This window comes from Oncorhynchus mykiss, chromosome 13 (assembly GCF_057628025.1).
Source record: "Oncorhynchus mykiss isolate SJ-2025 chromosome 13, ASM5762802v1, whole genome shotgun sequence".
Lineage (NCBI taxonomy): Eukaryota > Metazoa > Chordata > Actinopteri > Salmoniformes > Salmonidae > Oncorhynchus > Oncorhynchus mykiss.
In genome coordinates this window covers 32,974,534-32,986,585 of record NC_143034.1, presented here as the reverse complement: position 1 = coordinate 32,986,585, position 12,052 = coordinate 32,974,534, and the positions used below count along the sequence as shown (strand labels likewise).

The window sequence follows — 12,052 nt, the reverse complement described above, 5'->3', positions numbered from 1 at the left end:
TCAGCAAAGACATGGATGCAAATTTCTCTGCAGAATTTTCTGCAAATTCAACATTTTCTCATAACACCAAAGTTAAATATAGCCTAGAGTTCAAATAGGTTTTTGGATAATGATATTTTTTAACCACAGTGTGGTTGAGGTCACAATTGTCAATGTCCATGATACAATTGGAGATCCTGTCACTTTTTACACCAAAACTGCTGGGAATGACCGGCTGTGGGGTTCAGAAGGTTAATTTTATCATGATGACTTCAACTAGAATTGAAATCTTAGGAATTTTAAGAGAACCCTATCCTGCTGCAAAGTAAATATCCAGATTTACTGCACGGTCAGGGTCCTCGTGAAAATAGTTGTAAATCTTAACATGCCATGACCCCTCCTTCACATTAGTTAAGGCCTCCCCCCCTCCCCCCAGGGAACATGGGGTATCTCTCTCCCCCTATTGTGAAAGATGTCTGAGGTTCCCCCTACTGATCTAAGATCAGTATATTCTAGAGCAGACCTTCTAAATATGATATGGTTCCCCTACTGATCTAGGAACAGTTCAACCTGGACAAGGCCTGACTGCTTTATTTATACACTAGATGACCAAAAGTATGTGGACACCTGATTGTTGAACATCTCATTCTAAAATCATAGGCATTAATATGGAGTTGGTCCCCCCTTTGCTGATATAACATAATCCACTCTTAGGGGAAAGCTTTCTACTAGATGTTGGAACATTGCTGCAGTTTCCAGTCAGTCACAAGAGCATTAGTGAGGTCGGGTACTGACTGATATTGGGCAATTAGGCCTGGCTCACAGTCGGCATTCCAGTTCATCCCAAAGGTGTTCGATGCTGTTGAGGTCAGGTCTTGTTGCAGGCCAGTCAAGTCCTCCCACACCGATCTCAACAAACCATTTCTGTATGGACCTTGCTTTGTACACGAGGGCATTGTCATGCTGAAACAGGAAAGTGTTACCACAAAGTTGGAAGCACAGAATCGTTTAGAATGTCATTGTATGCTGTAAAATTCTAAACGTATGCCTTCACTGGAACTAAGGGGCCTAGGCCGATCCATGAAAAACAGCCCCAGACCATTATTCCTCCTCCACCAAACTTTACATTTTGGTGCCCTCGGGCAGGTAGCGTTCTCCTGGCATCCATGAAACTTAGATTCGTCCATTGGACTGCCAGATGGGGAAGCGTTATTCATTACTCCAGAGAATGCATTTCCACTGGTCCAGACTCCCAATGGCGGCGGACTTTACACCACTCCAGCCAAAGCTTGGCATTGTGCATAGTGATCTAAGGCTTGTGTGTGGCTGCTTGGCCATGGAAACCCATTTAATGAAGTGTCCAACTAACAGTAATTGTGCTGACTTTGCTTCCAGAGGCAGTTTGGAACTTGGTAGTGAGTGTTGCGACCGAAGACAATCGATTTTTACACTCTATGTGCTTCATCACTCGACATTCCCGCTCTGTGAGCTTGTGTGGCCTATCACTTAATTTCCACTTCACAATAACAGCACTTACAGTTGACCGGGGCAGCTCTGGCAGAAATTTTACAAACTGACTTGTGCCACGTTGAAAGTCACTGAGCTCTTCAGTAAGGACATTGTACTGCCGATGTTTGTCTATGGAGATTGCATGGCTCTGTGCTCAATTTTATACACCTGTCCGCAACGGGTGTGGCTGAAATAGCCAAATCCTCCAATTTGAAGCGTTGTCCACATACTTTTTTCCCACATTTTGATACATTACAGCCTTATTCTAAAATTGATTGAATAAAAACATTACCTCATCAATCTACAAACAATAACCCTTAATGATGAAGCGAAAACAGATTTTTTGAAAATGTTTGCAAACGTATAAAAAACGTAAAACAGAAATACCTTATTTACAAAAGGATTCAGACCCTTTGCTATGAGACTCGAAATTTAGCTCAGGTGCATCCTGTTTCCATTGATCAACCTTGAGATGTTTCTACAAGTTGGAGTACACCTGTGGTAAATTAAAGTAATTGGACGTGATGTGGAAAGGCACACACCTGTCTATATAAGGTCCCACAGTTGACAATACATCAGAGCAAAAAAAAAAAAACAAGGCATTAGGTTGAAGGAATTGTCCGTAGAGCTCTGTGACAGGGTTGTGTCGAGGCACAGATCTGGGGAAAAAATGTTTGCAGCATTGAAAGTCCCCAAGAACACAGTGGCCTCCATCATTCTTAAATGGAAGAAGTTTGGAACTACCAAGAGCTGGCTGCCTGGCCAAACTGAGCCATCAGGAAAGAAGGGCCTTGGTCAGGGAGGTGACCAAGAACCCGATGGTCACTCTTAACAGAGCTCCAGAGTTCCTCTGTGGAGATGGGAGAAACTTTCAGGACAACAATCTCTGCAGCACTCCACCAATCAGGCCTTTATGGTAGAGTGGCCAGATGGAAGTCTACTCCTCAGTAAAATACACATGACAGTCCACTCGGAGTTTGCCAAAAGGCACCTAAAGGACTCTCAGACCATGAGAAACAAGATTCTCTGGTCTGATGAAACCAAGATTGAATTCTTTGGCCTGAATGCCAAGCGTCATGTCTGGAGTAAACCTGGCACCATCCCTACTATGAAGCATGGTGGTGGCAGCATCATGTTGTGGGGATGTTTTTCAGCGGCAAGGACTGAGCAACTAGTTAGGATCGAGGGAAAGATGAACAGAGAAATGTACAGAGAGATCCTTGATGAAAACCTGCTCCAGAGCACTCAGGACCTCAGACTGCAGCGAAGGTTCACCTTCCAACAGGACAATAACCCTAAGCACACAGCCAAGACAATGCAGGAGTGGCTTCGGGACAAGTCTCTGAATGTCCTTGAGGGGCCCAGCCGAAGCCCGGACTTGAACCCGATCAAACATCTCTGGAGAGACCTGAAAATAGCTGTGCAGCAATGCTCCCCATCCAACCTGACAGAGCTTGAGCGGATCTGCAGAGAGGAATGGGAGAAACTCCCCAAATACAGGTGTGCCAAGCTTGTTGCAACATACCCAAGAAGACTCGAGGCTGTAATCGCTGCCAAAGGTGCTTCAACAAAGTACTGAGTAAAGAGTCTGAATACTTAAGTAAATGTGATATTTCAGTTGGTGTTTTTTTTATACATTGGCAAAAAAAAACTGTTTTTGTTTTGTCATTATGAGGAATTGTTTATAAATTGATGAGGGAAAAAAACAATTTAATTAATTTTAGAATAAGGTTGTAATGTAACAAAATGTGGAAAATTCAAGGGGTCTATATACGTTCTGAACGCACTGTTGTGTAGTCAAATCATAAAAAAGAACAGAGAAGAAAAACTGGTCTAAGGTCAGTGCTTGGGAATTTCCTCCTATACTGTGAAATATGGATATGAGCCATTGACCTATATTGTATTGTGAAACACTGAGTATACCAAACATTAGGAACACCTTCTTATTATTGATTTGAACTGCAAAAACAGTAAATACTGTAGTATTTATTGTCGTATCCTATAACTATTAACTATAGTATATTTTTTATATACTATAGTAATTAATGTTGTGTTTTTGCAGACTGTACTATAATGTAGTATTTGCGGAAATTACTGTAGTACAGTGTCTTCAGAAAATATTCACAACCCTTGACTTTTTACAGTTGTGTTACAACCTGTATTTAAAATAGATTTTGTGTTACTGGCCTACAAACAATACTTCATAATGTCAAAGTGGAATTATGTTTTAATCGATTTTTACAAATTAATACAAAATTATACCTGAAATATCTTGAGTCAATAAGTATTCAACCCCTTTGTTATAGCAAATCTAAATAAGTTCAGGAGTAAAAATGAGCTTAACAAGTCACATAGTTGTCACGTTCTGACCATAGTCCTTTTGTGTTTTCTTTGTTTTAGTGTTGGTCAGGACATGAGCTGAGTGGGCATTCTATGTTGTGTGTCTAGTTTTCCCATTTCTATGTTTGGCCTGATATGGTTCTCAATCAGAGGCAGGTGTTAGTCATTGTCTCTGATTGGGAACCATATTTAGGTAGCCTGTTTTGGTGGGTGGTTGTTTCCTGTCTTCTGTCTTTGTGTCTATGCACCAGATAAAACTGTTTTGGTTTTTCACATTTGTTGTTTTGGAATTTTGTAGTGTTCACGTTTATGGTCTTTATTAAACATGTTGAACTCCAACCACGCTGCGCTTTGGTCCGATCCTTCGTCCACAGAAGAAAACCGTTACAATAATTAGTTGCATGGACTCACTGTGTAAAATAATACTGTTTAACATGATTTTTGAAAGACTACCTTATCTCTGTACCCCACACATACAATTATCTGTATGGTCCCTCAGTCGAGCAGTGAATTTCAAACACAGATTCAACCACAAAGACCAAGGAGATTTTCCAATGCCTTGCAAAGAAGGGCACCTGTTGGTAGATGGGTAAAAAAAAAAAAGAAGCAAACACTGAATATCCCTTTAAGCATAGTGAAGTTATTAATTACACTTTGGCTGGTGTATCAATACATAACAAAGATACAGGCGTCCTTCTTAACTCAGTTGCCGGAGACGAAGGAAACTGCTAAGGGGTTTCACCACAAGGCCAATGTTGACTTTAAAACAGTTATTCCAAAATGTTTCCAATAAGATCTTTTGCATCTTTATATCCTGAATAAGAAGTGTTATGTTTGGGGCAAATCCAATAAAACACATCACTGAGTACCACTCTTCATATTTTCAAGAATGGTGGTGGCTGCATCATGTTACGGGTACACTTGTCATCTGCAAGGACTAGGGATTTGTTTTGGGATAAAAAAATAAACAGAATAGAGCTAAGCAAAGGCAAAATCCTAGAGGAAAACCTGGTTCAGTCTGCTTTCCAACAGACTTCACGAGACAAATTCTCCTTTCAGCAGGACAATAACCTAAAACACAAGGCCAAATCTACACTGGAGTTGCTTAAAAAAGACAACATTGAATTTTCCTGAGAGGCCTAGTTACCGTTTTGACTTAAATCAGTTTGAAAATCTATCGCAAGACTTGAAAATGTCTGTCTAGCAATGATCAACAACCAACTTGACAGAGCTTGAAGAATTTAAAAATAATAATGTGCAGAAAATATTGTACAATCCAGGTGTGCAATGCTCTCGGAGAATTACCCAGAAATATATTTTTCCATCATTTTTTTTTACAAAAGTTTGAATTTTTCTTCTACTTTGACATTACAGACTATTTTGTGTAGATTGTATTAATTCCACCTTGTAACACAACAAAATTATAAAGTATAGACCATATATTGTGTTCCCTACAGGTTATTGGAAAGAGCAGAAGCTCCGAACTATCCGTTCAGAACCCAGTCTTACCTACAGGTTATGGGAATTGTGCTTATTTAGTATTTCTCCAGAAGGTTTCCTGAAGGAGAAAGACTCCACTTCTATGTCAAAGATAATAAAACATCAGCACAATTCCCATAACCTGTAGGGAACACAATATATGGTCTATACTTTATACCAGCCAACAAAGCAATACGCCTCAATTCACATCTGACAAGTCTCGTGTATTTAAATCCACTGTGTTTAGCCTAAAGGCAAATAGTTCAAATAGAATTTGAAATCTTTCAAATAGTTTAGCTGTCCTTTAAAAATCTTCCAAATCCTTTATCTGTGCTCGACTGACACAATGGAACCAATTGATGTCTCAAAAGTGCACATGGCAGGTGCAAGCAACCACACATAGTTCTTGACAGATTTTGAGTACTTGATCGCAGTTCTAGCTGGAATTACTTGTGAATTCGTTTTTGTTTTTATCTGGAGAAAACAGCGGATAACAACTACTGTTGAATAAAAGTGTGCTATAAATACCATATATTATTATTATTAGCTGGTAATATACTTTGGTTTGGACCAAAGGAGAATCTAGACTACAGTACTACATCTGGCTCAGGCTCTCACACTCAGCCCTTGGCTCTTGTCTCTAAACGACAACTCATCCAAAGGAACGCATGAATGACAAAAGCATCTGGGTGAATAGCCGCCCTCACAGCAGGTATTTGACTTGAAGAAAAAACTTGTAGTGCAGGAGTCACTTGGCTGCATTGTGACAAGTCAGGGGCTATCAGAATTTGTCCTAAAGTCCTCCAGGGGTTGATAAGAGAGGAAGCCTTTCTAAAGCCAATGCAGCACGTAGGCATTACCAATATCATTTCAGGAGACCCTTTCCACAAACCAAAATTAAGCCACTCCTGGATTGTGAATGCCTGCTCAATGGAGAATCTGACAGTCTTAATCTGGATAGGTGGGCTTTAAAAAATGCTTTTTAGTCCAGGAATATAGGTTTACTCTGGGTCTGGAAAAGCGGACCCAAGAGAGTCCTGTGAAGTTCAAGGCTGTAAAGTTATGCTACAAATGCTGTAAAGTTATCTTTGAGAACGCTTTCCTGAGAGGTAGGAACAGCATATTGGTTACATCATAATTATCAGTTGAGGGGAAAGAAAAGCAGACAGAGAGAGAGAGAGAGAGAGAGAGAGAGAGAGAGAGAGAGGGGGAAGTGAGAAGACGAACCAAGCACTTGCTTTTTAGATAGAGAGAGAAAGTGAGAAGACGAACCAAGCAGTCTTGCCTCCTGTCCAACTTTCCAGACGTGTTAGTCTAATAATGGCATTGTTGGGTTCCGCCAACAGTCAATGAAATTGCAGGGCGCCAAATACAAATCAACATAAATCTCATAAATCAAATTTCTCAAACATACAAGTATTATTAGGCACTGTTTTAAAGATAACATTCTCGTTAATCCAGCCACAGTGTCTGATTTCAAAAACGCTTTACAGCGAAAGCTCCACAAACGATTATGTTAGGTTACACCAACTCACAGAAAAACCCAGCCATTTTTCCAGCCAAAGAGAGGAGTCACAAAAAGCACAAATAGAGATAAAATGAATCACTAACCTTTGATGATCTTCATCAGATGACACTCATAGGACTTTGATACACAATACATGTATGTTTTGTTTGATAAAGTTCATATTTATATTTTTAAAATAATTTTACATTTGCACGTTACGTTCAGTAGTTCTAAAACATGCGGTGATTGTGCAGAGAGCCACATGAATTCACAGAAATACTCTATATAAATGTTGATGAAAATTCAAGTGTTATGCATGGAACTTTAGATACACTTCTCCTTAATGTAACCGCTGTGTCAGATTTCAAAAAACCTTTACGGAAAAAGCATAATCTGAGAACGGCGCTCAGAGCCCAAACCAGCCAGATAAATATCCACCATGTTGGGTAGTCAACATTATTCATAAATAGCATTATAAATGTTCACTTACCTTTGATGATCTTCATCAGAATGCACTCCCAGGAATCACAGTTCCACAAAAAAATGTTTGTTTTGTTTGATAATGTCCATCATTTATGTCCATTTATGTCCAAATAGCTTCTTTTGTAAACAAATCCAAAAGCGCGTTCTGGTCCAGTCGGACGAAAAGTTCAAAAGGTTATATTACAGGTTGATAAACGAGTTTTAATGTCTCCAACCTAAATGTATGTAAACTTTCGACTACAACTGTAAATCCACTTAAATCAGTGTAGATGAAGGGGAGGAGACAGGTTCAACCTTGAGACAATCGAGACATGGATTGTGTACAGTTGTGGCCAAAGGTTTTGAGAATGACACAAATATAAATGTTCACAGTCTGCTGCCTCGGTGTCTTTAGATAGTTTTGTCAGATGTTACTATGGAATACTGAAGTATAATTACTAGCATTTCATAAGTGTCAAAGGCTTTTATTGACAATTACATGAAGTTGATGCAAAGAGTCAATATTTACAGTGTTGACCCTTCTTTTTCAAGACCTCTGCAATCCGCCCTGGCATGCTGTCAATTCACTTCTGGGCCACATCCTGACTGATGGCAGCCCAGTCTTGCATAATCAATGCTTGGAGTTTGTCAGAATTTGTGGGTTTTTGTTTGTCCACCCGCCTCTTTGGATTGACCACAAGTTCTCAATGGGATTAAGGTCTGGGGAGTTTCCTGGCCATGGACCCAAAATATAAATGTTTTGATCCCAGAGCCACCTAGTTATCACTTTTGCCTTATGGCAAGGTGCTCCATCATGCTGGAAAAGGCATTGTTTGTCACCAAACTGTTCCTGGATGGTTGGGAGAAGTTGCTCTCGGAGGATGTGTTGGTACCATTCATACCATGGCTGTGTTCTTAGGCAAAATTGTGAGTGAGCCCACTCCCTTGGCTGAGAAGCAACCCCACACATGAATGGTCTCAGGATACTTTACTGTTGGCATGACACAGGACTAATGGTAGCGCTCATCATGTCTTCTCCGGAAAAGCTCTTTCCGGATGCCCCAAACAATAGGAAAGGGGTTTCATCAGAGAAAATTACTTTACCCCAGTCCTCAGCAGTCCAATCCCTGTATCTTTTGAAGAATATCAGTCTGTCCCTGGTGTGTTTCCTGTAGAAGTGGCTTCTTTGCTGCCCTTCTTGACACCAGGCCATTATCCAAAAGTCTTCGCCTCACTGTGCGTGCAGATGCACTCACACCTGCCTGCTGCCATTCCTGAGCAAGCTCTGTACTGGTGGTGCCCCGATCGCGCAGCTGAATCAACTTTAGGAGACGGTTCTGGCACTTGCTGGACTTTCCTGGGTGCCCTGGAGCCTTCTTCACAACAATTGAACCGCTCTCCTTGATGTTCTTGATGATCCGATAAATGGTTGATTTAGGTGCAATCTTCCTGGTAGCAATATCCTTGCGTTTCCTTGCAGGTAACCATGGATGACAGAGGAAGAACAATGATTCCAAGCACCACTCTCCTTTTGAAGCTTCCAGTCTGTTATTCAAACTCAATCATCATGACAGAGTGATCTCCAGCCTTGTCCTCGTCAACACACCTGTGTTAACGAGAGAATCACTGACAGGATGTCAGCTGGTCCTTTTGTGGCAGGGCTGCAATTCAGTGGAAATGTTTTTTGGGGATTCAGTTCATTTGCATGGCAAAGAGGGACTTTGCAATGAATTGCAATTCATTTGATCACTCTTCATAACATTCTGGAGTAAATTGCCATCATACAAACTGAGGCAGCAGACTTTGTGAAAGTTAATATTTGTGTCATTCTCAAAACTTTTGGCCACGACTGTATGTGTGCCATTCAGAGGGTGAATCGGCAACACAAAACATGTAAATGCCTTTGAACTGGGTATGGTAGTAGGTGCCAGGCGCACCAGTTTGTGTGAAGAACTGCAACTCTGCTAGTTTTTTCATGCTCAACAGTTTCCCGTGTGTATCAACAACTGTGGGAATCATTGGAGTCAACTTGGGCCAGCATCCCTGTGGAACGCTTTTGACACCCTATAGAATCCATGCCCTGATGAATTGAGGCTGATCTGAGGGCAAAAGAGGGGGTTGCAACTCAATATTAGGAAGGTGTTCTTAATGTTTTGTACACTCAGTGTTCAGTATGATCTGTATGTTACAGAACTGTACATTTTTTCTAAAGATAACATTATGTAGTTCGTCAGAAGTTCACTGAGTTAGAGAATCAACATTGACCATCTCAATGCACTTTAACATCCAGAATATAACAAGTCGCAAAATACCAAAATATTTTGTTCTTCTTCCTGAACAAACACACTAATGGACAAACCCACTCTTCTCCCACTCTTACAGAGCACTGAAAGAATTCAACTCCCTGACCCCCAACTCACACACACACATCCACCCTCTACCCCTCTGCCAACCTCTAAACATTCCCTCCCGGAAGTGTGTGTTTATGTGAGTGTGTCGGGGGCAATTTCAAAGACAGCTGCTGGGACTGCTGGAAAGGCACTGACTAGAGCAACACAGCCTCGACCTGCACACCAGAGGAGGGGGAGAGGGAAAGAGGGAGCGAAGGATGGAGGTAGGGGTGGCTCTCGGCATCTGCTGAAGCTCTACAGACTGTGATTGAGAGTGAAGGGGAAATCCCACATGCACACGGGGTGTGGGAGCAGAGTTTGGTGGGAGGAAAGCAGACTTTAGAACTCGTTGCTTAAGCTTATAGATGACACGCAACACAACGCGACGGTGAAGGGCAGCAGGAAAATGACACTCTGATATATCTTAAACAAACTCACACCAATGACCATACAACATTTGCAAGTTTTTCTTCTTCCATTTGCTGTCTCCTGGAGCGCACTAAGCAGGATTTCATAAGGTGGTCGTCTCTTCCCATTTCATTACCAGGTCGTACTAATTCTGTTAAGATGACTGTATTACCTAGGTTTTTGTACTTCTTCCAAATGATTCCCATTTGTCTGCAGAAGTCGATGTTCAAACAACTGGACAGCTACAACTCCACCTTCATTTGGAATAAGTCAAATCCACAAATGAGAAAGGTATTTCTAGAGAGACCTAAGCCCCAATTTTTTACACTACTACTGGTCAGCAAATATATCTAAATGTGTGTATTGGGTTTCTACATTTGAAAACAAGGATTTGGGCCATCATGGAGCTACAGTCAATCCTTCCAACTTCTCCAGTCTCACTCCTGTGCTCCCCACTGCCCATGTTTTGAAACCCATTGTCAAGAACTCCCTTAAAATCTGGTCCCATTTCCAAAATCACTTTAGCCTTAAAAAAGCAAGTGACTTCTCTCCATTAACATCTAATAATCTCTTCCCAGTGTCACAGATTGACACGGCATTCCAGTTCTGGCGTAGGAACGGTCTGGTGAGGCTTCCCTTAATTTCCGCTCGAGCAAACTAAGTGTCCAGTTGAGAGGGGCTTAGATCTTAACCTGTATTTGAAGAGCACAATCTCCAGATTATACGACATAATACATAACATTAATCCGCCTTCCTTGGCAAGTACAAAATCTGCATGGGAGCAAGACAGAGAGCTACCCGATGATATATGGCAACATAGTATCCACACCTCATAATTTTGCATAAGGCATGGGCTCATTCAGTTTAAAGTTTTGCACCGTCTCCATTACTCAAATGACAGATTGGCAAAAATGTACCCAAATGTGGACCCCAAGTGTTTGAGATGCCACCAGAGTCCAGCGACTGTGGGACACATGTTTTGGTCATGCCAATCTTTGAGTGGCTTCTGGGACCCCATTTTTGAGGCATTCTCACATATGTGTAATACAACTGTTAGTCCCAACCAGTTCACTGCCATTTTGGGGGTACTTCCCCTAGACCAGAATGCTACCACGCATTAGGCGAATGCAATAGCATTTGCCTCGCTGCTAGCTCGCCGCCTTGTCGTCTTTCACTGGAAGTCTGCAAAGGCGCCCTCCTTTATGCAGTGGGTTAAGGAGGTGATGTCATCTCTGCCTCTGGAGAAGGTTAGGTACACTGTGCTTGGGTCACAACAAAAGTTTGACTTAACCTGGTCCCCATTAATACAATACGTGGAGAGCTTGTTTTTTAGTGTAACTTGCATATTTTGGTAAGCAGTCATGTCTGTTCTAGTGGCCATTTGTACTGATAAGAATTTTTATTGAACATTTTCCATAGTTTTTATTTCTATTACGGTTTTTCTGTTTTTTTTCTGGCCTATTTAATTTACTTTAATAGTATATCCTTGTGTGATGCCTTGGTGGGTGGGAGGGAGGGAGGGAGGGAGGGAGGGAGGGAGGGAGGGAGGGAGGGAGGGAGGGAGGGAGGGAGGGAGGGAGGGAGGGAGGGAGGGAGGGAGGGAGGGGTTGTACTCTTCTTGTTCTCATATTTGAAAATCTATAAATACATTTTTTTTTAAGACTAAAATGTAAATGTAAAATGAACAGTAAGACTTAATGAAAAATGTGATCAATGTGATTTTTCCCTTCCGCAATTCCATTTAAGTACAATGTTGCTCTGAATGCATCCAGCCCTTTGTGTCGTTCTGCAATTAGTGGGTGGTATATTATCTGGCTAATCTGGTTGGAAGGGGTTCAAGTAGCACTGGGAATATTACTAAATTCCAGGATGTCACTCATTGGGAGGGGAGGAAGCTGTTCTGGACAGATAAATGCAGTCTTTTTTCAGGAAACTTGTAGTTTGAATGGAATATATCGTTTTAGTGGAGTTTAAGTCA

The 12,052-nt window shown here is 41.3% G+C and overlaps 1 protein-coding gene across 1 annotated transcript in view; it reads right to left on the bottom strand.

Moving 5' to 3' along the window:
• Window positions 1–12,052, bottom strand: part of LOC110486033 (nidogen-1) — a 69,974-nt gene that overhangs the window by 54,539 nt on the left and 3,383 nt on the right. The window lies entirely within an intron of this gene.